Source organism: Delphinus delphis, chromosome 21 (genome assembly GCF_949987515.2).
Source record: "Delphinus delphis chromosome 21, mDelDel1.2, whole genome shotgun sequence".
Classification (NCBI taxonomy): domain Eukaryota; kingdom Metazoa; phylum Chordata; class Mammalia; order Artiodactyla; family Delphinidae; genus Delphinus; species Delphinus delphis.
Genome location: NC_082703.1, coordinates 9,986,639 through 10,012,214, shown reverse-complemented (window position 1 = coordinate 10,012,214; position 25,576 = coordinate 9,986,639). Strand labels below are relative to the sequence as shown.

The 25,576-nt window shown below is 42.3% G+C and overlaps 1 protein-coding gene across 1 annotated transcript in view; it reads right to left on the bottom strand.

Annotated features, from left to right (window-relative positions):
- FUT10 (fucosyltransferase 10) overlaps positions 1 to 25,576 on the bottom strand; it is a 178,443-nt gene that overhangs the window by 52,222 nt on the left and 100,645 nt on the right. The window contains exon 6 of the transcript XR_011246327.1: positions 11,026 to 11,171. The gene's annotated coding sequence lies outside the window, so the exon portion shown is untranslated. The remainder of the gene's footprint in view (positions 1 to 11,025; positions 11,172 to 25,576) is intronic.

Below are 25,576 nucleotides of genomic sequence, written 5' to 3'. Positions count from 1 at the left end.
TTTATGTTGAGGTAAGTTCTCTCTATGCCTACTTTCTGAAGAGTTTTTATCATAAATTGGTGTTGAATTTTGTCAAAAGCTTTTTCTGCATCTACTGAGATTATCATATGGTTTTTATCCTTCAGTTTGTCAATATGGTGTATCGCATTGATTGATTTGTGTACATTGAAGAATCCTTGCATTCCTGGGATAAACCTCACTTGATCATGGTGTATGATCCTTTTAATGTGCTGTTGGATGCTGTTTGCTAGTATTTTGTTCAGGATTTTTGCGTCTATGTTCATCAGTGATATTGGCCTGTAGTTTTCTTTTTTGTGACATCTTTGTCTGGTTTTGGTATAAGAGTGATGGGGGTCTCGTAGAATGAGTTTGGGAGTGTTCCTCCCTTGCTATATTTTGGAAGAGTTTGAGAAGGATAGATGTTAGCTCTTCTCTAAATGTCTGAGAGAATTCGCCTGTGAAGCCATCTGGTCCTGGGCTTTTGTTTGTTGGAAGACTTTTTTTTTTTTTTTTTTTTTGCAGTACGCGGGTCTCTCACCGTTGTGGCCTCTCCCGCTGCGGAGCACAGGCTCCGGACGTGCAGGCTCAGCGGCCACGGCTCATGGGCCCAGTCACTCCGCGGCATGTGGGATCTTCCCGGACCGGGGCACGAACCCGTGTCCCCTGCATCGGCAGGTGGACTCTCAACCACTGTGCCACCAGGGAAGCCAATACCAGCCCATTTTAATCACTGATGCCGAGCTCTGGCTCAGCTTTTGAAAAACCATCTCCTTCCTTCTCCTTTGCAAACAGCCCCAACTGACCAGCATTTGACTCATTTCAAACAAATAGATGGCAAATTTCATTCCATTAAAAAAATTAAAAAAGGAAACAGTCACTTATTGTCCTTAAAGCTTTTGGCTTTGCTGCCTATGAAATCCCATCAGTGTCTAGAATCCATTTTCTTTCCATGCTCCTAGATTATTCCAAATCTTCTCTTATCTACTGAAATCCACAACTCTGCCACCATCCTTACTCCCAGCTGATGACATTACTTCCTACTTCACTCAGAAGTGACCTTCCACAGATTCTCACAGCATATCTCCTGCCTTCCCACCTGTTAGTGGATCAACTTGTCATGTTTCTATTTAAAGACACGCCCTCCACATGGGTACCAGGTCCCATGTCCTCCACCTGCTCCAGAACTTCACTCCTGAATTCTCCTTTCTCTTCTGTCATCTATTTTTAGTCTCTACTGTATTATTCCCATCAGCATACTAATGTGCAAGTCCTTCTCTCATCTTGGAAAAGAAAAGGAAAAGAAAGGTTGACTCTATTTACCCCACCAACTTATACCTAATTCCTTTGCTCCCCTTGGTAGCAAATCTCTTTGAAAGAGTTACCTATACTTTCTGTCTCTCATTCCTCTCTTCTTCTTATCTCTTAAACCCACTCCAGTCAACCCTGTATGAGATGCTGAAGCAGTTCTCAACTCAACACCAAGAGGTAGGGCAATGGGGTGAAAGAATGTAAGCTCTGGAGCTGGCCTGGCTGAGTTCGAATCCCCACTCTGCCACAGTCCAATCGTGTGAATTTAGAAAAGTTACTTAATTCCTCCGTTCTTTGGTTTCTTTATTTGTAAAAAGGGAACTATATTAGTATGTACCCCTAAATTTGTTGTGAAGCTTAAAATTAGAAGTTGCATGTAACCTGCTTAGAACAGTGTCTGGAACACACTGCGTCCTCAGTAAGTGCCAGTTACTATTATAATCTAGAGCAGTGCTATCCAAAAGAAACATAATGAGAGCTACATATATCATGTAAAATTTTTAGTTGTCATGCTTAAAAATGGTAAATGGGAATTGGTGAAGTTACTTTTAATAATTTCTTTTATCCCAATACCCAAAATATCATTTCAACATATAATCTATATAAACATCATTAACAAGATATTTTAAGTTCTTGTTTTTGCATCAAGTCATCAAATCCAGTGAGTATTTTACACTGACAGTATATCTCAAATCCAGACTGTGCATATTATTAAGTGCTTAGGAACCACATGTAACCAGTTGATACAACAGAAGAAACCCATGGGGAAGTGCCCCCTCTTTGGCTTGCTAGCACCTAAATTCTAGGTTATAATGCCTTCTTACAATACATGTCATTTGCCTTAAAGCTAAGGTAGAAGTCCCAAGATTCAGTCCACCATCAGTGTCAGAACCAGAAAATTAATGGGGACTTTAGTTTATAAGATCCTACACCTAATCTCCCCAAGTGGACCAGGTTAATCCATCCTTTTCCTAAGACATCATCCATTTCCTCTTTGAACGGGCGCATTGATGCTGGCATTCTGCCATCTGCCATTTTTCCAAAACATTTCTTTCCTTTCATTTGATTCATGTTCTAATTCATGTATTGATTTGTACTTTCTGTCTCTTTCTCTTGCTTTTCTCATCATCATCATTTTCTGGAAATGAGACATGGAATCAGACGACAGCTGGGTAAGGGAGAGGTCGGAAGGAGAGCTAAAGGAATGATTTCCATGATACCAAAGTCAGGAGCTAGATGAAACATCAGTATTGGAAGTATTGCGAGTGGATGTATGGGGTGCCAGAGGGTGAGAGGAGGGATGTAAAAGCCTCCCATTTCTCTCCATCTTCACTGACACTGTTTCATCGGGTCACCCCACATACACACTGGACCAGAGCAATAGCCTCCTGACCAGAGAGTTGGAAACACCACGGTTAAATTTCTATCTCTTTTGTTTAGCTCAGCAATGGAAGTCCTAACCGCTGGAGGCAATGGAATTCCCCATTTCTCATTTCTTAGGGGTCACTGTCCTTCACTACCTGATGTCCAATGCCTTAAAAACCATTGTTTTATATATATTGTCTGGGTGGTGGTTGTTGTTTCTGGTAGGAGGATACATTTTGTTCCTGTTACTCCATCTTGGCTCAAGGCAGAAGTGTGGGATGGTACAAGTGTAATCTTAGTGAATTTGGAGGCTTCCCCCTGCTCTAGGATTTTATCCAGGATCAGCACACCTCCTATAGTGTGGAGACATGGGCTGATGTGAACCTATCGGGTCCTCAACCACTGGTCCATGCAGGTGCTGCTGAGACAGCCTTTGTCTCCGTGACCCTTCAGCTCTGGCAGCTCGTTACTGCTTCTGGGCTGTGTTGGACGTCTAGGAGCCTTTGTGAGTCTCTTTAGCCCCATTACCCCCTAGACGCAGTACCATGTAGCCATGCTCTATCTTTCTGTGATCTGTTCATCTCTCCAGGCCTTTGCTGGAGAGGATGTGCAGGTTTCTCTCCTAGGATCATACTGATTTCTTCGCTCTTATCCTCCCCATCGCTCTTACACCCTCCTTAGCCTTGGAGGAATTGTTTTCTTATCTTGGATGGGAGTGGATTTTGGAGACTGTTTTATAAGTGAATCCTTAAATTCCCCCAAGGGCTGGGGCTTTGGGAACACAGAACACAACCTCTCAAGCCTTTCATGCTTTCTGCCTGTCACATCCTTCCCCGTAGGCCACATAGAGAAAGCTGATTATTTGCCTGAAGAGAGGAGGTAGGAAAAGAGAAAATACCATAATAAAAAAATTATGCCAAAGTGATAAGAAATGCTCTTTATTTTGTTGGGACATTTACCTTTTGAACTTACTCCATTTATAGCTATTTTAAAAGTAGCAACATATTTTTTAGAGAGAGTGCACTGAGCAGAGGCTTAACTTAAAAATTCTTTTTAGTACCACTATATTTGTATGGCAGGTGTAAGCTAGATCGAGGATATGTAATAACTTGGCTGTGTTCGACAGTAATGTTCAACATGGCGTACAAAGCTGTTGTTTTTAGCATCCTGAATAAAGATGTTTTCCCTTCTTAGACTCCAGTCTTCCCTGCCACATCCACCCAACTTAACCTTGATACGTTATTGATGTATCCTCCATATTGTTTCTATACATCATTTTTAACCAATAAAAACTTTTAAAATATTTAAGATGCATCATTTCATCACTGGATTCTGATGTATTTAGCATGGTCTGGCTTCCAGCCTCTGTAATCCTTCTTTCCTACATGGCTATGGCCACAGGACCCCAAGAAAGCCAGACGCTGGTCTCTAGGATGAATTCTGGCCTCAAAATAGGTGAAATTATGATTTTTGTGCCCACATTGTGAGACGAATTTCCAAGTGGCTTCTAGGTTGCCCCTAGCCTTTGTTTTTTTTTTGATATTGAGCTATATAAGCTCAATATCAAGATTTGTATACTTTGGACATGAATCCCTTGTTGGTCCCATCATTTGCAAATGTAATGCTCTTGAAAAAATGAGTTATTATAATCGTTGTTTTTGTGATGGCCCTAAGAGGCAAATATTTAGTGACTGAATACGAGGGTGGTAATCTCTCTTCATTACCTCCCTGTTAGAATATCCATGCGATGCCTTATTCTATGATTCAGTGGTTTCTCCTTTAAGCAGATTCCTTGTTAGCCTTAAAGACACAATTCTCTCTGAACAATGTCTGTTTGGTCTTCGAGGTGCCCTGTTTAGGGGATTGAGTCCTGCTACTGGAAATTTTCCCCACATCCAGTGAAACATCACACCAGAGTCAGACTATGGCCTGATGAACCATCTGGCAGGAGGTATTCCAACAGTGGTACTCCTCCTGGGCAAGTAGGATATCCAGATGCCACCTCTTTAGCGTGTGCTCCACATTTTCAGAAGGGTTCACGCTGAAAGTTAAAGGACATGATAAAGTAAGCTAGTTCAGAGAAGGAATATATAAGCCAGGGAATGGTCTCATACATCCAGCTCTTCTGGGTTGAGAATTTAATATGTACCAGACACTGTATTGGGTGTTGGGTGTACAGAGATGAAATAGATGTGAATGAAATAGACATGGTGCCTACACTTTGTGGAGCTCACTCTGGTGTGGGTGTGGCAAACAGGGGCAGGTGAGCTCATAAGCAGGTAAACAAATGCATAAATCCATAATTATAAAATGAGAACATCCAACAAAAGGAAACAAGCAGCCAGCGATCATAAAGAACAATGAGTAAGGATCAGAGAAGGCCTGCTTTAATCAGTAATATTTAAGATGCAACTTCAAGGAGAAGATAGATATTAAAATTCATTCCCAACAGAGAAAATGACAGAACAATGGCTCTAAGGCAGTGATAATTGCAACAATGGGTTCAATCCCTGGTCGGGGAACCAAGATCCTGCATGTTGTATGGCGTGGCCAAATAAATAAATAAAAGAAGTGAGAAACATTAAGAGATGAGCCCTAAGGTTGTCCCAGCTGACTGCCTTGAGAGCGCTTCCAGGCTGCAGCTTGAGGAGGGGGGACCCAGGAGAAGCCCAGTCAATTCCCTGAGTTGAAGAGACAAATCTGAGTGACTGGAGTGACCAAGACAGCTAGAGTTTGTTAATCTACAATTTAAATCTAGCAGAAATATCTTTCACAAAATGAAGATGAAAGAAAGACTTTTTCTGACTTATAAAAGCTGAAAAAGTGTATCACCAAAGGGAAATGATACCAGATGGAAACAAGGATCTACAGCAAGTGAGGAAGAGCACAGGAAATGGTAAGCACTTGAGTAAATATGTAAGTCTTTTCTCTTCTTAATTAATCTCTTTAAAATATACCTGACTATTCAAACGAAAATAATAGCGATGTATTTTGGGGTTCATAGCATCTGTCTAAGTAAAATGCATGGCAACAATATCATAAAAGCTAGGAAGAGAGAAAAGAAAGGTTCTTATGCCATAAGTGAAGTCATGGTATATCGCTTGAACATAGACTGTGAAAGATAAAGATGCAAACTATAAACCTTAAATAAATGACTAAATAAATAACAAAACAAAGTTATAGCTAATAAGCCAACAAAGGAGACAAATGGAATCGTAAGGATTACTCAATGCAAAAGAAGTCAGGAAAGAGAGGGCTAAGTTCCACCAGGAGACGTGGGTTCCAGCCCCAGCTCTGTCTCTGGCTGATGGTAGGAACTTAGTTTCTCTCTGGATCCCAGTTTTCCTCTCTGTAGAGTTAGGTGTTTGGACTAGAGTCTAGTCTAGTCACTAGGTGATCTACAAGGCTCCGTCGAGCCCTAACATTCTAGAGCATATGACCTTTTGTCAGAAAGTCACCTGAGATCTTAGACATGAGGGCTGGTTGAAGAGGCAAGAGAAACTCTAGCAGAACTTCCTTCTGGAAGGACGACTGGACTGGGAGTCAGGACACCTGAAATCAGTTCTACTCTTCTGCTGCCCATTCAACACCTGCAGACCTAGATTTCAGAATCCTCCTCAGTGAAGTGAGCTGACTGATGAATTCTCAGGTCCTGTCTCCTCCAACATTTCAATTTCTGATTCTAAGTATCATCCTCTATTGTGCCCAGGCTCTTAGTCAGTACCCAGGGGAAATAAATAAAAATATGTCTCATGATCTCTGATCACAGTTTGAAATTAGACAGTAAGTCCCCTACACATGAACCTTCAAACTGTGAACTTTCAAAGATGCGAATGTGCGTTCACATGTCCAATCACGCAAGTTAGTTCACGTGTCTGGCGTACACTGTCACACGCGTGCATCCTCTACAAGTGGTTGTGCTTTTGTGTACTTTACTGTACAGTACTGTGTAGAGTACAGTAGTACAGTATCTTTATTTCAAGCCCAGGATGTCCGGAAGCAAGCGTAAAGGCAGCAGTGATGTAGCTGGTACTGCTAAGAAGCACCAGGAATTGGAGGCTCAGAGAAAGGACAAAGAGAGACAAGAGGAAGAAGAAGTAACTGAAGAACTGAAGAGATTCACGATGCAGGAAATGGCAGGGGATTTTCTTTATTTGAGGAGGCACTGTTAGATTTTGAGGCACAGGAACCAAACGAATGTAGAACGGTACACAAAGGTTGCAGCAGCCGTTCAGAATGCAACCCAGTGCTACCGCATCATCTATGATGAGAAAAAAAGAGGTACTACCCTGACATCACTGGATTGTTTTTTCAAGAGGGTAGATAAGCTTGAATCCAGCAAGGAACCAGAACTTGTGCCATCAGCGTCAGGCATGAGGGAAATGGCAGCTTGCCCTCCATCACCTGAAGCTTGCCCTTCCAGCCCCTGTGAACTTCCCGAAGGCTTCCTTGCCGATAGCCCATCCATTATTCAGAAACTTCTTCCAAATCTGGCATCCATGAAATAAACCCTTCCCAACAACTGTGAGCTTATTGGTTATCCTTTCTGATTTGTTCGTAGGAAGGGCTTTCTATGGACAAGACCAGGAAGAGCAGCAGGCGGGTGGGCACATCAGGCACTGAGACAGGGTTGGCAAGAGTGGGAAGCATGGTATCTCCCAGGCAACTCACTCAGTCATGAAAACAGGTTGCCAAGTAGCCCATGTGACTGGTGTGTGCAGAATTCTTCGACTGCCTCAGAAAAAGAAGAGCATTACACCGGTACAACATCATACTTCTGACTGCATCAGATTTTCTCTAGATGACTTGATGATAATAGTCTGAGGCTATACTTGCAAAATGACAGAGCTGGGATTGCCTTTGGGATCACTTCTTCCACATGTCTCATTTTACACGCGAATAAACTTAGAAGTGAAGTGGCTTGTCCATGGTCACAAAGGTAAGAAATGACACATCTGGTCTAGTGCCCTAGTCTCAACTTTTGATCTACTATACTTTCCACTGCATCACACAATTTCATATTCCTGCTGAACTTTAAATATCTCAACAACAGTGATACAGATATTTTGCTCATTTCTTGACTTTAGCCCTTTAGGATACACTTAAAAGAATGTTTACAGAGCGCTCCTCTGTGTGTAAAACCAAGGGCAAAATGCTTCAACGAGCTAACCCGGAAGCTAGTCTTGCCCAAGAAATGCTTTCACTATACTGTCATCCTTGAATCCCTCAAAATGAATCTGTGCCCTTGTTCATCTAATTTTCCAAGTAAATATCATCAGTCACCTTGAAGCAGGTCATTTCCTGCTGATAAAAACAGTCTTTGTCAAGGCTGTAAGCAGTCAGGTTTTACCACCTGGTCATTAATCCCTAGAAATGCCCTATACCCAAATTCTTAATTGCTTAAACAAATGGTTTCCACGGGTGATTAAACATCAGAGCAAATCTGCAGCACTTGCACAGTAGTTCTTTGGGTGACTACTCCCAGGGAACTCGGAATGAGAAGTTGAGAGAACAATGGTGGTCAGAGAGAGGAGGTCTGAAGGTGAGGGGGGACTGTGTTCGCACACCCTCCTCAGATGTCACTCTGAGAGCAGGTGAAACTATGAAATATGGGCATGTAAGACAGGAAGGTCTGGTGGCGAAACACTGGAGTCTCAGCCATGATTTAACGAACTTCTGTTGGGAAGCTTTAAATAAAAGCATACTTAAACAGGATTGGGGGTCACAGTTCTTGGAGAAACGGTCTCATAGCTGTCATGTTATGGCCGTATCGCTCTTCTATATTGGCTACATTGGCATCTCACTCAACCTCTAAGACATCTTCACATGACTTTGGCTTCTCATAGCAGGGTGGTCTCAGGATAGCTGGACTTCTTACTTGGTCACTGGATTTCCCCAAAGATATTGACCCAGAACATCACTTCTGCTGCATTATATTGTCAAACCAAGTCACTAATACCAGCCCAAAGTCAGGGAGAAGGAAATAGACTCCACTTCTCAATGGGAGAATGGCATACCTGTGCACAAGGGAAAAAGTTAATGGTGGCCACATTGGAGACAAGCTACTGAGTATTCCTTATTATCTACCAAAAACTCAGAGCTCTCCTAGGGAAATAGCTCTTCTACCACTCTGCCACACCTCAGCCCAAATGGCACTTCCTCCAGGCAGTCTTCCTTGATTCCCCAAGAATATGTTAGAGGCCCCTTCTGAATGTTCACATGCTAAGTGCACATATCATAGCAATTGCTAGTACTCTTTACAAAGATTACTTGTTCACATACTAAGTGCATATACCATAGCAATTGCTAGCACTCTTTACAAAGATTACTTGTTCAACTCTACACCCCCTTGCCTAGCTGCTGCTGAGAACACTGGTCATGTTCACCATTGCCTCCCCACTACCTAACATGGTACATCGTGCATGGTGGACCCTCAGCAAATGTTTAGCCAATCATGGAAGCCTACTGGAGTTATCCTTCGGCTTCAAGAGTCAGGATTGAATCCTTGGTCTTTGTGTCTCTCTTCGCTTGTTTCCCCTTAACTTTTCTTCAGCCATACAAGAGCATCTGTTTTCACATTAACAGCACCATCAAAACCTGTCCTGAACTCGTATTTTTTTTCTGCTGCAGCTCCTGTGGGCTGGAGTGGTGATTATCATGCACAAGAAAGATGCAGGGTCGGGGCGTAAGCTGCTCCAGAAAATGAGTCTGCCGTGATACACCAGCCAGGAGCTTAATAGGGAGCATGATCTCCAATTTGCTGAGCGTAGCTCGACAAGGAGCCCTGAGGTGGGCTCGTGATGTGCCATTCCTCAGAGGGTTTCAGCCGCGGCTGTGCTACAGAGAAGGATTGATGACTCTGCTAAGAGATTTGAACACAGTCCTCTTACAAAACAGAAGGGCTGGGGTTGCTGGGCTAATTGGAGTTGCAGGCGTGTGTATGTGCGCGCCATACATAATCATGCAGGTACCTTCTATACGTAAAACAGAAGGGTAGAATATTCGAGGATAAAACAAAAGCCAAAAGGACAAAGGCAACAGGCAATCTAATCCACTTAATGGGTCAAGGAGCTCGGAGCTGAGCCGCAAATGCATCATTTGATAACAGTAATGAAAAAGACAGCAATCTATATCTACAAATAGCATTACGGCAGATTTGGTTTAGAGGCCAAACTAGGTTGATGTGAAATTTACGAGACTGGCTGTCTCTCGGATATGACTGAGGAGGGAAGGCACACTCAATTCCTTCTTTCTTCCTTTGGCACTCAGTGCGAATTAGATCTTATTTCCAAGGTAGGCTTTCCTGTTATGTGGGACTTTGTTCCCTTTAAATAACAGTTAAGTGTTTTGCCACCCAAGTTTATCTTAATACGGAGGATGCCAATTTTACAAGTGGGTGAGGTCTCTGTCCAGCCTCTGTAGGTCTCTTGCACACACACGCCACATACACATGTCCTCGCGTGCACACGCGCACGCGCGCACACACACACACGGTTCAAAGTTGCAGGTGGCTTGAGCTGGAATTTGCAGGAAAGCCTGCGTCTGAATCATGACTTAGCAGCTGGTCCTAGAAAATGTCTGAAATGTGTCCTGATGATTTGGACAGTATGTTTTGCGTCTGCAAAACTCATTACAACATTCCTGTGCAAAATGCTGTTGGAAAGGTGCTTCATTTTCAACCAAAGTTCTGATACATCCTCCACGGTAATCACAATACATTGCACTGCAAAATATGCAGGATGCATTAAGCTTTTTTCTCCTTACGATGCCTCAGTCAGTATCAGGTAGCACTTACAAAGGGTAAGGAAGTCTTCCTTCAACACAGCAATGTTCCTACAGTTGTGTGCTGATTGACCTTAACTTTGTGCTGTGCTTGCAAAGAAAGGGGACTCTGACAGATTGTACAGAGCAGAGCATGTACAAGTCAAGTGGTTGAAAGGAAGCAATAAGCTTGTTCCTGCTGCGTGTGAAGTGAGTTTCACCCTAGACTTGCTCCTACTTCAACAGTGACAGCAGACGCAATCAGAAGTTTGGGGAGGGATTTTGAGAAAACAGTTTTTTTAAAAAGTCACCCCTGGATTTAGGTCTTCACCTGTTTTGTGAGAAATTTTATAATAAGGGAAGTCACTTGACTGACTGATTTCACACATCAAACCTAAGCAAATTCTCCCTTGTGAAGGAAATATGAATTCTGCATAAGATGCAACTACAGAGATAAATTCTCTTCCCTCTTTAATTTTCTTAATGCCTTTTGCAGGTCTCTCTCCTTTGGTCAGGGTAGGTAACTACCGTAAAGTAGACTCAGAAATACATAATGATTCAAGAACAATAGACAATGTATTTTTTGCTCACCTAACAGCCCAGCGCAGTTTCAAGTCATCGTGGTTGGTGGTGAGGGTGTGGAATGCTTTGCTTTATGCATCACTCAGAGACCCAGGCTGATGGAGGATTCATCAACTACATATGATGGTCTCCCTGGAGGTCTCCATCCCAGTCAGCTGGAAGGGAAAGGAACATGGAAAAGCCCACGTGAAAGGTTGCATGGAGTGTAGCCACATCACTTCTGCTCACACATTCTTCTGGCTAGAAATCCGCCACACCAAGCTGCAAGGGAGGCTGAGTAATGTGCCCAGGAAGGAGAGGATGTGGATTATGGTGAGAGCTGGCCGTCCCTGCCACACTCCTCTCTTCCCTGTTCTTTCAATGGCGGAGTTCCCAGTTTCCCAGGGTCTCTCTCAGTCTTATAACAGGACATGCTCCCCCCAGACACTTTCAGGATGCAATGATTACTATCTATAGAATACTCTCAAGTGTCCAGCCAAAACACACCTCCTAAATTCAAGACTGAAATTTCCAAAACCCTACTGTACATCTATCTGACGATCAAACGAGCACCTCAAATTCGACACACGTTATACCAAATTTGTTATCTAACCTCATCTGTAAGATGGAGATGATAACAGTATCTATTCATAAAGTTGTGATGAGGATAAAATGAATTAATATGTGTAAACCACACAGAAAAGTGATGGTACACAGCAGGGGCTCAATAAATGCTGGTCATTATTATTTTCTTCCCCTCCTTCCTTCTTCTCTGGCAAATCTGTTCCCCTTCCCATGTTCCATAGCCTTCATCACCCACTTATTAGACCAAGTTAGAAGCCCTACTGGACTCCTTTGCAGCTCTTAGCACCATCCAGTGACTCTCACTAACTCTCAGAGCTGCTGCCTCATCTTCATTCTCATTGTCATGCTCTGACTCAGACACTCGTTACTTCTCAACTGAACTGTTGCAAAATCCTGCTCAGTGCCCATCTGTTCTCTGCTGTCTTCTCCCTCTAGCTCTTGTTTGCCAGAGTAATATCTTTAAAATGTTCTAAACTGTGTTCTCAAATACTCCAATGGCTTTTTATTGTCAATACATATAAAGTCCACAATCCTTAGGGCTGGAAAAGCGAGTTAAGCCAAGTTGGAACAGCCTTGAATTCTATCCTGGTTTTTCCCTCCCTCCATTAACTTCAGGACAAATCATAATTGGTAAGTGATAGAGGTATGAATAAAATGTTGGCGGCGGGTAGAGGCAGACTAGATGGATTCTGATTGGAGGTGGATGGCTGCTCTGAAGACATGACATCTGAGCTGGAAATGAGAAATTTGAAAGAAGGAAAAAAAGGGTGGGCTTTTTTCCAAATTTGGTTTCATGTGTGTCGAATTTGAGGTGCTCATTTGATCATCAGATAGATGTACAGCAGGGTTTTGGAAATTTCAGTCTTGAATTTAGGAGGTGTGTTTCGGCTGGACACTTGAGAGTATTTCATAGATAGTAATCGTTGCATCCTGAAAGTGCCTGTGGGGAGCATGTCCTCCCTTCCTGTTCCAACCATAGCAGATTACTTACACTCTTTGCTCTCTGTGCCTTTTTGACTCTGATCCTTGTACCGTGAGAGCCCACCCTTTTTTCCTTCTTTCAAATTTCTCATTTCCAGCTCAGATGTCACGTCTTCAGAGCAACCGTCCACCTCCAATCAGAATCCATTTAGTCTGCCTCCATCCCCCCCCCGTATTTTATTCATACCTCTATCACTTATCAATTATGATTTGCCCTAATGTTAATGGAGCCTGTCTCCTCTACTCAACTGAGTCCTTGAGTGTCCCCAAGCAGAGTTAGTCTCGCCACCATGATACTTTAACTTAATGTTCCAATTTTCTCGGCTTACTGGTGTATAAATATGGAACAGGAACTATCTGCAACTGGGCTACGTGGATTCCCTCTTCCTCACTGGGCAGTAGCTCCCTTAACAACGTGGAGCAGACTCTGTTAATTTCCAGTACCTGTTAGATACCAGAAGGTCTCGTGATCTGGTTGAGACCCCTCCTCCTTCTCCTTTCCTAGCCTTACATCCCTCAAGTGTTGAAAAGAGAGAGGAGGCATGGTGGACCAGAATCTCCTTGCGTGGTAAGGGGCTCTCCCCAAACTCACTTTGATACAGTCTAGTTCCACCCGCGGCTGGTGGCTGCCAAGTAGGTGGGGTGATGATGTTCTTAGAAAAAGATTAGCTTTAACCAAGCACCCTCCACAACTGAGGGCCTCTCCCAGAAGGATGCCACCATCTCTTGTGCTCACTAGGCAGGCTCACTGCTACTTCTCGGTTAAACCTGGTATTCTTCACAGAGAGAGGCCAGGACTGCTGGAGTCCTCTCCTACACCCTCTAAGGCCAATGAAGAACTTGAATGAGGTGCAAACTGTCCCATCTTCTCCCCAAACACCTTATATTACAACCCATCAAGCCTGCTAGCCTGGCCTCCTGCAATGGGTCCTTCATCCTCAGAAATCTCTAGATCTGAACTCTGCTGGTCCAAGGATGTCCCCAGACTTCAGGGAACTTGTGAGATTCTGAGACCCAAAAGGACAATGTAAGCTCTGCCCTAGAATTCCAGCATGCTCCACCAATAACCCTGAAAGCATTCACAGCGCACAGGAACATCAGAGTGCCCCTGGGAGGCCGACAGCTCAGCACACGGCTAGTCAAGAAGCAAGCTGCCAATCTCCACATACTGAAGTTCCCTCCAGTCTTAAAGAAAAATTCTATTAGAAGCCCTCTTGTTTGGCTTTAGGAATGGGAGGCAATGGTCTCTCACCTGGGGCACCGTGCTGTAAGACGCCCCTGCTCTCCCAACACTCTCGCCTGACAGTGGATGGTGGGGCTGGGGCCAGCACGACTCTGGTCCCTCCCAGTGAGCCCTAAGGAGGCAGCACTGGCTTGTGTGCTCAGGGGTGTCTTTGGAATGTGGCATACGTGGGACCTTCCTCCAGCTGCAATTCTGGGGCAGAGAAAAACCCATTTTGAGGGCTTCCCTGGTGGCGCAGTGGTTCAGAATCCGCCTGCCAATGCAGGGGACACGGGTTCAAGCCCTGGTCCGGGAAGATCCCACATGCTGCGGAGCAGCTAAGCCCATGCCTCACAACTACTGAGCCTGTGCTCTAGAGCCCGCAAGCCACAGCTACTGAGCCCGTGAGCCACAACTACTGAGCCTGCAAGCCACAACTACTGAGCCCACGAGCCACAACTACTGAGCCCGCGAGCCACAACTACTGAGCCCACGTGCCTAGAGCCCATGCTCCGCAACAAGAGAAGCCACCTCAGTGAGAAGCCCGAGCACCGCAACGAAGGATAGTCCCCGCTCGCCGCAACAATAAAAAGCCCGCGCCCAGCAACGAAGACCCAATGCAGCCAAAAAACAAATAAATAAAATTAAAATTTAAAAAAAAGCTTTATTTAAAAAACCCATTTTGACACACTGTTAAATGTCTTCTAAGTACATACAGTCCTGTTGGCCTTATCACTGTTTTTTATAACACATTTTCTAAATGCACGTCTCCCCGCAGACGCTGGAAACTCTTGAAAAGACTTTATCGTCAACATTTTGTTTCACCAAATGAGCATTTCACAGGTGGTCAATAAATGTCTGATACATTATTTTCTAATCTCCAAAAAAGTTAAAGTACCAGGATCATGAGATGCCAACCTCCTTATTTTTCAGAAGGCGAAACTCAGGTCCCAAAAGATGAGGTCGTTTATCCAAAGGCACACAGCTAGTTGGGACTGCATTTCACATACAAATTTGTACACTTAATGGTATAGCAGAAGCAGAAGCCAGCCAAGCAGATTTGATGACTGGCCTTTGGAGAAAAGAAAGTGGGTAATGGAAAACACTGTACAAATTCCAAAAGGTAATTTTTGCAGATGAGGCACATTTTTCATTCCCTGGTCTGTAAGGTTTGCCAGTGTGTGCCGTGACTAATTCCTGCTGGCCCAGCCTAGGAGCCTTGTTTGCAGGGCAGCATGACAGATTTGCTGGTAGAAGCTGGCTTTAATTCATTTCAGGCCAGTCCTGGAAACCAGAGGCTCTGTCATGTCTTCATTGCAACATTAACTCCATTTTTCTTTCTTCACTCCTTCTATTAATCAGCAGAGGCCACTCAAGAGGGCAATCTTAACTGCCCGCTGAAGGTGGCAGCCAGAAGTATAAAATAATTCTTCTCATGGACCCTTTTCTTCTTTTCCGGGAAGAGTAGTGGTTTTGCTCTCGGGCAGGCTTCCCAAGAAGGCGCAAGTCCTCCAGTGCCATCTGATGAACTCCCCGGGATTTGGAGTGGCTATAAGAATTCCCTCTAAGCCCCAGTTGTGTCCACACTTAACTCCATCCAGGAAAGCGTGGAGTGGTTGGAACCTGAGATATTATCCAGGGAGGTTTTTCCCCTGCTTTGTCTACAAACACAAGAAAGCAGCTGACTTATTGAGAAATCTCAGAATAGGGGTGGAGAGGAAGAAAGGTGAAAAGCGAAGCCTGCAGCCGTGGCCAGAGTCCTCCACGTGTGGGTGGATCCACAGGGGCACTCGGGACAGTCTGCGAGGGAGGGCGGTCTCTGGGCACGGACCCTTCGGAGGCAGCAATGCATGAGTCAGCAGCCCCCAGCAGAGGCACCTGTCTGTCTTGTTCATCTTCATACACTGGGAAAGGCCTCATCTAAATCTACCCAAGTCCAAAGCCATCCTTGGCAGAGAAACAGAAGCCAAACACTTTGTTCACTGGTGCGTCCCTTGCCTCACCAGGAACTAATCAGCTCAGCCAGGGCAATGTGGAGCCCCAGCTGGGCACTGTGTGCCGTGTGCCCACACCCAACTCTGTGAAGGAAAAGAGCACCCAGTGGATAGCAGAGGGGCACCCACGAGACATGGGGGGCAAGGCAGAGGGTATTCCGCTGAGAAGAGTGCTGGGCAGACGTCTATACATCAGCACAAACCCCTATACACTTTTCAATTTATATTCTTTTTTTTTTTTTTTTTTCTTTTGCGGTACGCGGGCCTCTCACTGCTGTGGTCTCTCCTGTTGCGCAGCACAGGCTCCGGACGCACAGGCCCAGCGGCCATGGCTCACAGGCCCAGCCGCTCCGCGGCATGTGGGATCTTCCCGGACCAGGGCACGAACCCGCGTCCCCTGCATCGGCAGGCGGGCTCTCAACCACTGCGCCACCAGGGAAGCCCTCAATTTATATTCTTAAACTCACTCATGAACGCAGTACCTAAGATAACTGTGATGTTTCCCTTAACATTTAGGTATTTATGTAAGGCCTAGTGAATCTATTGGACATAATATTAAAATGTATTGTACTCTTCCAGAGACTGTTAGGCTGTGTACACAACACCCAGGAACTGTATAGCCTGCCTACATTCTGTGCTTTTCCAGCAATGTACCGTATGTCAAATTTCTGTGTCAAGTGTCCTATCATTCCCAATCAATTTCTTTCCTTTCCCACCTCTAAGAATCACATGGCGCAGTTTTAGAAATACGCAAGTATTTCAGAATGGAAAAGATGGGGAAGGCATATTGCTATCGATACGTCATATTTATCTATGGGAAAAGCTGAAATATACAACATCTAGAGGGTCTAAGAATAGTAACTGATTATGTTCAAGTATGTTTTCAGAAAGCAAAGCAACAGTAGAATCTTCTTAGACAAAACCTAATTCTCACAGACTCACAACTTAGAGAACGAACTTATGGGTACCAGCGGGGAGGGGTGGGGGGAGGGATAGATTGGGAATATGGGATTGACATGTACACACTGCTATATTTAAAATATACAACCAACAAGGACCTACTGTACAGCACAGGGAACTCTGCTCAACACTCTGTAATAACCTAAATGGGAAAAGAATTTGAAAAAGAATGGATACATTTATATGCCTAACTGAATCACTTGGCTGTACACCTGAAACTAACACAACACTGTTAACTCTACATTTTTTATTTATTAAAAAAATAAATAATCAAACAACTTCCCATGAGCACTACTTCCCAGGAGGCCCTTAATAAAAGCTTCATAACGATGGCAAAAAAAAAAAAACTAATTCTCACAAGGTCTATTAAAAGAGAGGCTGGTATCTCTACGTAGGATCTGGAAAGTTGGGAGTTCCCTTTTTCTTAATACTTCTCCTTTTTCTCATTCTGCTGCTGGACCCGTGACCATTACTTCCATGACACAACTTCTTGGTACTGCAAAGGTAACACTAGGCTGATTGCCCCATTCATCACATGAGGTGACCAGGTCCCGTCATTTTCATTTCACTCTAAAGTAAATGCGGGCAGCCAAGAATTGTGAGTGTTCGTCATGGGGTGTTCTTGTAAGGTTTCATACGCTTCTCATCTGTCATCAGCATAACACTAGACTTTGGTATTTCTTAAAAATGGGTCTTTCCTCTTCAAAGAACATCTTAGCTGCTCTCTGTCCAAAGATTCACTTAAGAAAAAGCATGACCTAAGGGAAAATAAAAGAATGACAATCCCTTTTACCTTCTAAATCTTCTCACTAGCTCTAAAGGGAAGAGATGAGAAGATGCTGGGGTTATTGATTAGAGGAAGCTCCTTAGGTAGAAGGGCATTGCTCTAATCTATTGATTAGAGGAAGCTCCTTAGGTAGAAGGGCATTGCTCTAAGCAAGGCAAGGATGGAAGAAGGGAGAAGGAACGATAATTCCTTATAATGGTTGCTTCACTCCAAGCACTCCCTTAGTTATGAGGTTGACAAAGATAAATAGAAAAAGATTTCCATCCCTCAGAGAAATCAAACTCATAGGGAAGACAGACATGCATATTAGCTAGAAAAGTGTTTCATGCATAGATGGGGGCCATTCAATGCTTGTTGGCCTGATGATTTACCTATAATAAAATTCAAATTCTCATACTGCACCATACCTGGGACAAACTCTGGCTCCACCACCAACAAGCTGTGTGGTATTACACAGGTTACTCAACATCTCTGTGCTATTGTGAACTACTTTGCTCAGTGCCTGGCAAATAAATGTAGTAGTAGTTAATATTAATATTATTATTGTTACTGCCTGCGTCATCCTTCATCTCTCACTATGCTCCCCCATCATCCCTTCCTTATAACCTACATTCCGGTCATACCAAGCCAGGGGCTGCTTTCTGGACACACCATGCTACTTCACGTTTCTGAGTTTGAGATTTTCGTTCTGTCTCGTCCATCGAGAGTGGGCTTCTCAAACTGGCTGTGAACGCTTGGAGGGAGGCACTATGCTTTTTCACATTCATCATTCCAGCACCTGGCACATTTCCTGGAACAGGGTAGACACTTAACAAATATTTGTTGAATTAACTACGTGTTAAACTAAATCATGTGAATAAAACTGTACACATCAAGGTAGGGAAAAAGTGAGGAATTCTTCATAGGGAATAAATCAGAGAAAGGTTTCCCATAGGAACAGTTTAACTTGCAAGTTTAACTTGCAAGGCTTTGAAGGATAAATTCATCAGGGGCTGGAGGTTTGGTGTGTGTAAGTGTTGCAGTCAGTGTAAGAAAACGCAAGACGTTGCATAGGGTGGGTGCTCTCTAAGCAGGGAGCTGAATGAAGGAAAGAATGGAGACACACGTTTGTTCTCAAAACAACAGCTTTTCTTTTCACGCCAAGAAAAAGCCCAACTTGGATTGTTGGGCTTCATTTTAGTCTCTTCCCTGCATCAATAATATTATTTTTGTAAACTTGTGAGTAATGAGGAAGGAAAAGGTCTTAGACATTTCTCAGACTTTAATAGATAAACCAAATAACAATAAACAATCCTCACTATTATTCAGTCCCCTCATCTTCCAAGTCTCCTTTGCCCCAGCTCTTTACTCCCCAGAGGCAATGGCAACCTCTTCTCCATTCTCTTCTACATCATCATCATCTGAGCCTGTGGAGAAGCAGACCTCAGCAACCTGATGTTCGTGGGGAAAGGGAATTTTGCTCAGAGCCACACCTTTATAAAATGTATACAATACAGACCAGCTACTTCCTGTTTATCCGTGGACAACAGGCAATCCAACAAAAGGCAAATGTGCTACAAGACCTAAACCAAGGCATATCACCACACCTCCCATGAAGGCTGCCTCTAGATACTCTGCTAGGGTTGGGTGGAAAGACATAAAAGGCTAAAGAAAATGAGGAAGGGGCCACACAGAAGATCGGCGAGATCCAAGACCTGTGGCAAGAGGTACTTGGTATGTTTGGGGAAGAGCAGGGAGAACAAGGGAAGCGGGGAGGCAAGAGTGGCAGGAGGTGGTGAAAGTAGAAAGATCAAGGACCAGACAGGTAAGGTGTTGATGGCCATGGTAGACTCTTTGGATGCACAAGACAGACATACTCCCATCCTTTATACACAAGTGGTCTACCAGGGAAAAGATACATCTAAGAAACAGTCGAAATCTACGAAATCTAAGAAACACTATGAAATGAAAATGCAAGTATTAGAGGGTCATCGGATGAAGGACACTCATGCACTAAGGGATTTGCAAAAGGCTCCCCAGGTTCTTTAAGGAAAGTATCAGTCAAGCAATAGATAAGTTGGGGTAGCAGGTAGAGCATTCCAGGGAGAGGAAACAGAATGGACCAAGTCTCAGGATAGAGAGAGAGGTAGAGAGAGCACTTGAGGCTAAACAGTGAGTCTAAGGAGGAGAGAGGCGCTGAGGAGGGAGACCACAGAGCGTGACAGGGCTGGATCTTAGGAGCCCTTGTAAAACATGGCAGAGATTTTGGTCTCTATCCTAAGAGCTACAGGAAGCCACATTAAGCGTGGAGAAATTTATCAGATGGGAGTTTTAAGAAGGTCGCACTGGCAGGTAATTTAGCGTGGCTGAAATACAGAGTGTGGAAGGGAGGTGGCGAGAGATAACACTGGGGAAGTTAGCCGAGGCCAGGTTGTGCAGAAAAAAATCCAGAAAGGTCCTTCTGTCCAAAAATTTTTTAAAAAGAAAAAAAGGATAGGCAATCTAACACGCACGAAGGAAAGTATCAGACATCTCTCTTGGGAAATATTGCTCTCTTTCCCACTAACTTTATTTTCTTGACCAATGAAGCTGAAAGTTATGTTTCCACCTTGTTCTTATTTTAGCTTCACAGTAACTGTCAACGTAAGGGTCATTTACACTAGTGCTTTTCACACTCACTTGAATGTGTATTAGGAGCCCTGGTGACATTAATAAAATGCAGATTCTTGTTCAGTAGGTCTGGGGCAGGGCCTGAGACGCGGCATTTCTAACATGCTCCCGGGTAATGCTTGGGATGCTGGTCCGTGAACCACACTTTGAACAGCAAGCCATATACAGCTCTAGAGCTAAACAGAAGGTATCTGGGGCTTTCTGAACATATATGTAATAGCAGTGTTAAAAATGCAAAACAAGTAAGCAAACAGAACCAGCAGATTATGCCTCAGTTACTGTGCTGCCTGCTTTCGGAGAACCTGGGTGTGACATGTCTTTCTATAAAGAGACTTGAGGAGATGTTCAGTGTGTAACTTAATTGGAAGCAGCTCAACTCCAACAATACTTCTCTAGGAAGCTCAAAACTGGAGTCCTTCTGACTGTGACCCTACACCACAGTGACACCTGCTGGTGGATTGGTGGATTACATGTTAAGGCTTTGAGAATAATTGAGTCAAGTGAGCAAAACTTTTTCACACACAGCTTTAACGGAAGTGCAACTTCTGGTTGTGAAAGGACCCTTTAAAGTAAAATGTCAGAAATACCTTGATAAGGATTAAGGTCTGCACCGTAGTATGCTGATAAAAGTTCAACGACTGGCTCTCCAGGAAAAAAATACGTGAGTAAACACATATTATAAATTTTACTCATATAAAGGATATGCAGCACATGATTTATCAATAACAATAACAGGTTTTGTTGTCAATTCTGAATAGAAATTTATTCTCACAGAATACTTTCTCTTATTTTGCCAAACTCGTATCGGTTGCTAATCCATAATTGCAATTCGACAATGTTTTGACAAAAATAGTCTCTGAAAAAACGCTTGTTGAGTATGCAATTTAGCAAAACTCCACTCATGTCACTGATGGTATGAATGTAGTTCTGACATGAACGTTGGTTGGTATTTTTGTTTACGTTAATGAATAAAACAATGAAACAGCACAAACATACGTTAGGACACCACTCATTACTCAAGGACATGAGAACGACTTCTTTGTGGAACTGGACGACAGTTTTGAACACTGGAAGACTACTTCTTCAATTTGGGGACTATTTATAATGTAACAGGTAACGACATGACACAAAAGTTTAATCTGCATTAATAGCACTTCTCCATCATTTTCTTAAGTCTAGTTGATCAACAAAACAATAACTCTCGACCTGATCTGTGGCATTTTCCAGCTTCCATGTTGTAAATACTCCCACCAAGCTTCCCACCAGTTTCAAGCTCCTGAGGAGGCATCACTGCCTGTGAAGTTGGGAAGATGTGCAGCAGCGCACAACTCTATAGTATTTCTACCACGCAGGTAAAATAGAAGTACATAACCTCAAGGGTACAGGTAATAGAAACCTGTAGCAAAATAATCAAGAATCAATGAAGTTTTGAGTGTTTTTAACCTTTGTTTTTAAACAGTTTATCTAATTGTAATATTGTATAATTTAATTTTTAATAGTGACTATTTTTAACAACCAGCTCACAACATTCCTAAAAATTTGACAGCTGGTTCTCATGAGTCAGTAAGAGCTAGCTCTAGCAACATCACTGGGTCTTTGGCATGGGGAGGTTTGAGGATAACATAGAAAAGGATTCAGGGAGCTTGGAGGCTACTCTAGGACTTGAGACCTAAGAAAGGTCTATGCCAGCTCTTAACCAGGTCAAAACAAAATGGCAAATGAAGTCATGGAAATCACAGTGGAATATAGAACTACTCCTGATGTGGGGCAAGAACTAAGACAAGTTGCTCTACTCAACAGTGGACTTTAGCAGGGACATGGAAGGGACAAGGCAGGGGGCTGAGGCAACGACAAGGTTGCCAAAAGGGAAAGAAGGGGGAGAGGGCAGACCCCCGGGGCATAATCTCTTCCAGCAAATAGAAGAGGAGGAAATACTCCCTGATTCATTTTATGAAACAGGTATTACTCTGATACCAAACCAGACAAAGTACAAAAGAAAAAATTACAACTACAGCCAATATCCCTCATGAATGTAAACACAAAATCCCTTAATGAAATATTAGTATAGAGAATTCATAAATAGATTTTTTAAATTAAATGTTATGACCAAGTGGAGTATAATCCAGGGATGCAAGAATAGTTCGATATTTTTAAAAAATCAATGTAATCCACCATACTAGCAGGCTAAAAAATATGACATGATCATATCAATCAATGCAGAAAAAGCATTTGATAAATTTCAATACCCATTCATGACTTTTACATTTTTTTTAAATTCAGAAAAATAGGAAATAAGGTGAACTTCCTCAACTTGATAAAATGCACCTACAAAAAACCTACAGCTAATATTATACTTAATGGTTAAATATTGAATGTTTTCTCCCTGAGATCAGGAACAAACAAGAATATCCACTCTCATAGCTCTTATTCAACATAGTGCTGGAAGTTCTAATCAATGAAATCAGGCATGAAAAGGAAAAAAAAGACATAGAGATCAGAAAGGAAGAGATAAAATTGTCTCTGTTTACAGATGACATAATGATTGTCTACACAGAAAATCCCAAGGAACCCAAAATAAATTCTGGGAACTAATAAGTGAGTTCAGCAAGATAAATATACAAAAATCAATTGTATTTCTCTATAGTAGCAGTGAACATATGGACACCAAAAATTAAAAATACGATACCACTTATAAACAATACATAGGGGTAAATATAACAAAACATGTTCCAGACTCATATGCTATAAACTACACAAAACTGAAGAAAGAAATCAAACATCTTAATAAATGGAGAGAAATGCCATATTGATGGATTAGAAGACTGAACACAATAAAAATGTCCATTTTCTCCAAATTGATATACAGTTTTAATGCAATTCCTAGCAAAATGTCAGCAAGTTTTTAAAAAAATATAGACAAGATTATTCTAAAATTTATATGAAAATGCAAAGGAACTAGAACTAAAACAATTTTGAAAAAGAGGAATAAAATGGGAAGAATCATTCTACTCATTTCAGGACTTACTATATAGCTATAGTACTAAAGACTGTATAGTACTAGTGGAGGAATAAACACATAGATCAATAAAACGGAAGAGAGAATCCAGAAATAAACTCACACAAATATGCCCAAGTGGTTTTTGACAAAGGTGAAAAGGAGGAAAGATAGCCGTTGTAACAAATGGCACTGGAGCAACAGGATATCCACAGGCAAAAAAAAAAAAAGAACCTCGAGCTAAGTCTTATACCTTATATAAAAATTAACTTAAAATAGATCACAAACTTAAATATCAAATGTAAAACTAAAAAATTGTTAGGAAAAAACAAGAGAAAATCTTGAGATCTAGGGTCTAGGCAAAGAGTTCTCAGACTTAACACCAAAACACAGATCCTAAAAGGAATTAATTATAATTAAAATTAAAGTCATAAAATGATAAATTCAAAATCAAAAACTTTTTGCTTTGCAAAAGATCCTGTTAAAAGGGTGAAAAGACAAGCTACAGAGTGGGAGAAAATGTTTGCAAACTACTTACCCAACAAAGGACTAGTATCTAGAATATATTTTAAAACTCTCAAAACTCAGCAACAAAAAAGGAAGCAATTCAATTAGAATATGGGCTAAAGACAGGAAGAGATATTTCATAGAAAAAGAAATAGAGGTGGCAAAGAAAGCCCATGAAAAGATGTTCAACGTTATTAGCTATTAGGGGAATGCAAATTAAGACCACCATGAGATATCACTACACCCCCATCACGATGGTAAAAATTAAAAATAGTGAGAACACTAAATGCTGGTGAAGATGCAGAAAAACTGGATCACTCGTATATATTTGATGGGAATGTTACAGCCCCTCTGAAAACGTTTGCCAATTTCTTTAAAAACTAAATATGCAATTACCATATGACCCAAAAATTGCACTTCGGGGCATTTATCCCAGGGAAATAAAAACTTATTTTCACACAAAAACCTATATCAAATTTAATTTTAAAATATTTAATTGCCTTCTTGAGAGTTACACAGATGTATAAAAGCAGACACAGGACAAAATCTCCGTCTAGACCCCTGCCTTGTCACCTCCTCGCTGTTCATTATATCTGGAATGGCATGTAAGTTTTGTCTTCATCTGATGGATAATAGATGCTTGCAATTCTGTGATGAAAAGGATTCTAAGGCCTTAGAATTCCAAGGTTGGCAGGAAAAGTTTTCACAATTAATTAGTGTTGTCTGCCATGAATATAACCAGTAAGAATGGCAATATACAAGCTTAATGTTTGCCAGTTGTAAATTGAAATATGTTGCCTCACCAATCATAGAATACTAAAACCAGAATAGGTATTAGCAATAACCAAGTAGATAACTCCTTTATTTTACTGATGTGGAAACCAAAGAAGTAAAATAGGAGAGAGCCAGACCCCATGTTTATTATCTGACCTCCCCCATTTTACCAAGTCCAGCCTTGCTTCCAGTACTAACTGAGTAGATATTTCAAGTCCATGAGTTTTCTCTTTATGTGGAAGGGATTTTACTTCTGTGGTTATTTCTCACAAACAGCTTCTTATGCTGGAATTGTCCTAGGAAAAAGGGGAGAGCATTCTAGAAAAGAAAATATCCAACTCCAAAAATTTGAAACAGAATCTCTTTCATATTCATCATCTTGCTAGTCAGGCAAAAGTGTTCGGAGACTATCTGGCCTTATTTTAAGATGTACAAGTGTTCTTCTCTCATATTTGGGGAAGTGGTAGAGTAGAGAGATGTAAAAATGTGATACTGGAACCTTCAAGACCTTTGCCTGTGAAAACCATCACTGCATCATGCTGGGAATTTACAGAGGTCTTTTCAGGCTTCCAGAAATAGCAGGTCCCATCTTCCCTGTTAGTTCCTTTGCCTGCTAATATCAAAGAGATCACTAAACTCAACTCCATGAATAAATGCAATCAAGTTAAGATGTTCAGATTTTGACTTTTATGTTTTAAAAGAGGGAAAGAAGACGGCTACATAAACCCTTTGCCCCTGAGAACAAGCTGTGCTAAGAGATCTGAACTCATTACTGGCTGCTTTGGTTCCATGTGCCCTGAGACCTACAGAAACTGTCTGAAGCCTCGCTACAACCTCCCCAAGTAACTACGTAGTGACGGTTAATGAATATGCAAGAATTTGAGGATCAGGCTGGGGTGAGCAGGCCTGACATTTGATCTTTTGAGTGAAACTCAGGATAACAGCTCTCAGTGTGCTTTCTGAAAGCCTCCCATGGCCCTTCCTGCTGCCAGCCTCCCACCTTATCTGCAGGCACCGAAAGCTTCCAATTACAGCAGCTAATCAGATGAAAGCAGAAATGCATCCTTCTAATGGAGGGAGAGGTTAATGCCCTGACCTTTTTCCTTCACTGGCAGAGGCAAAACAAA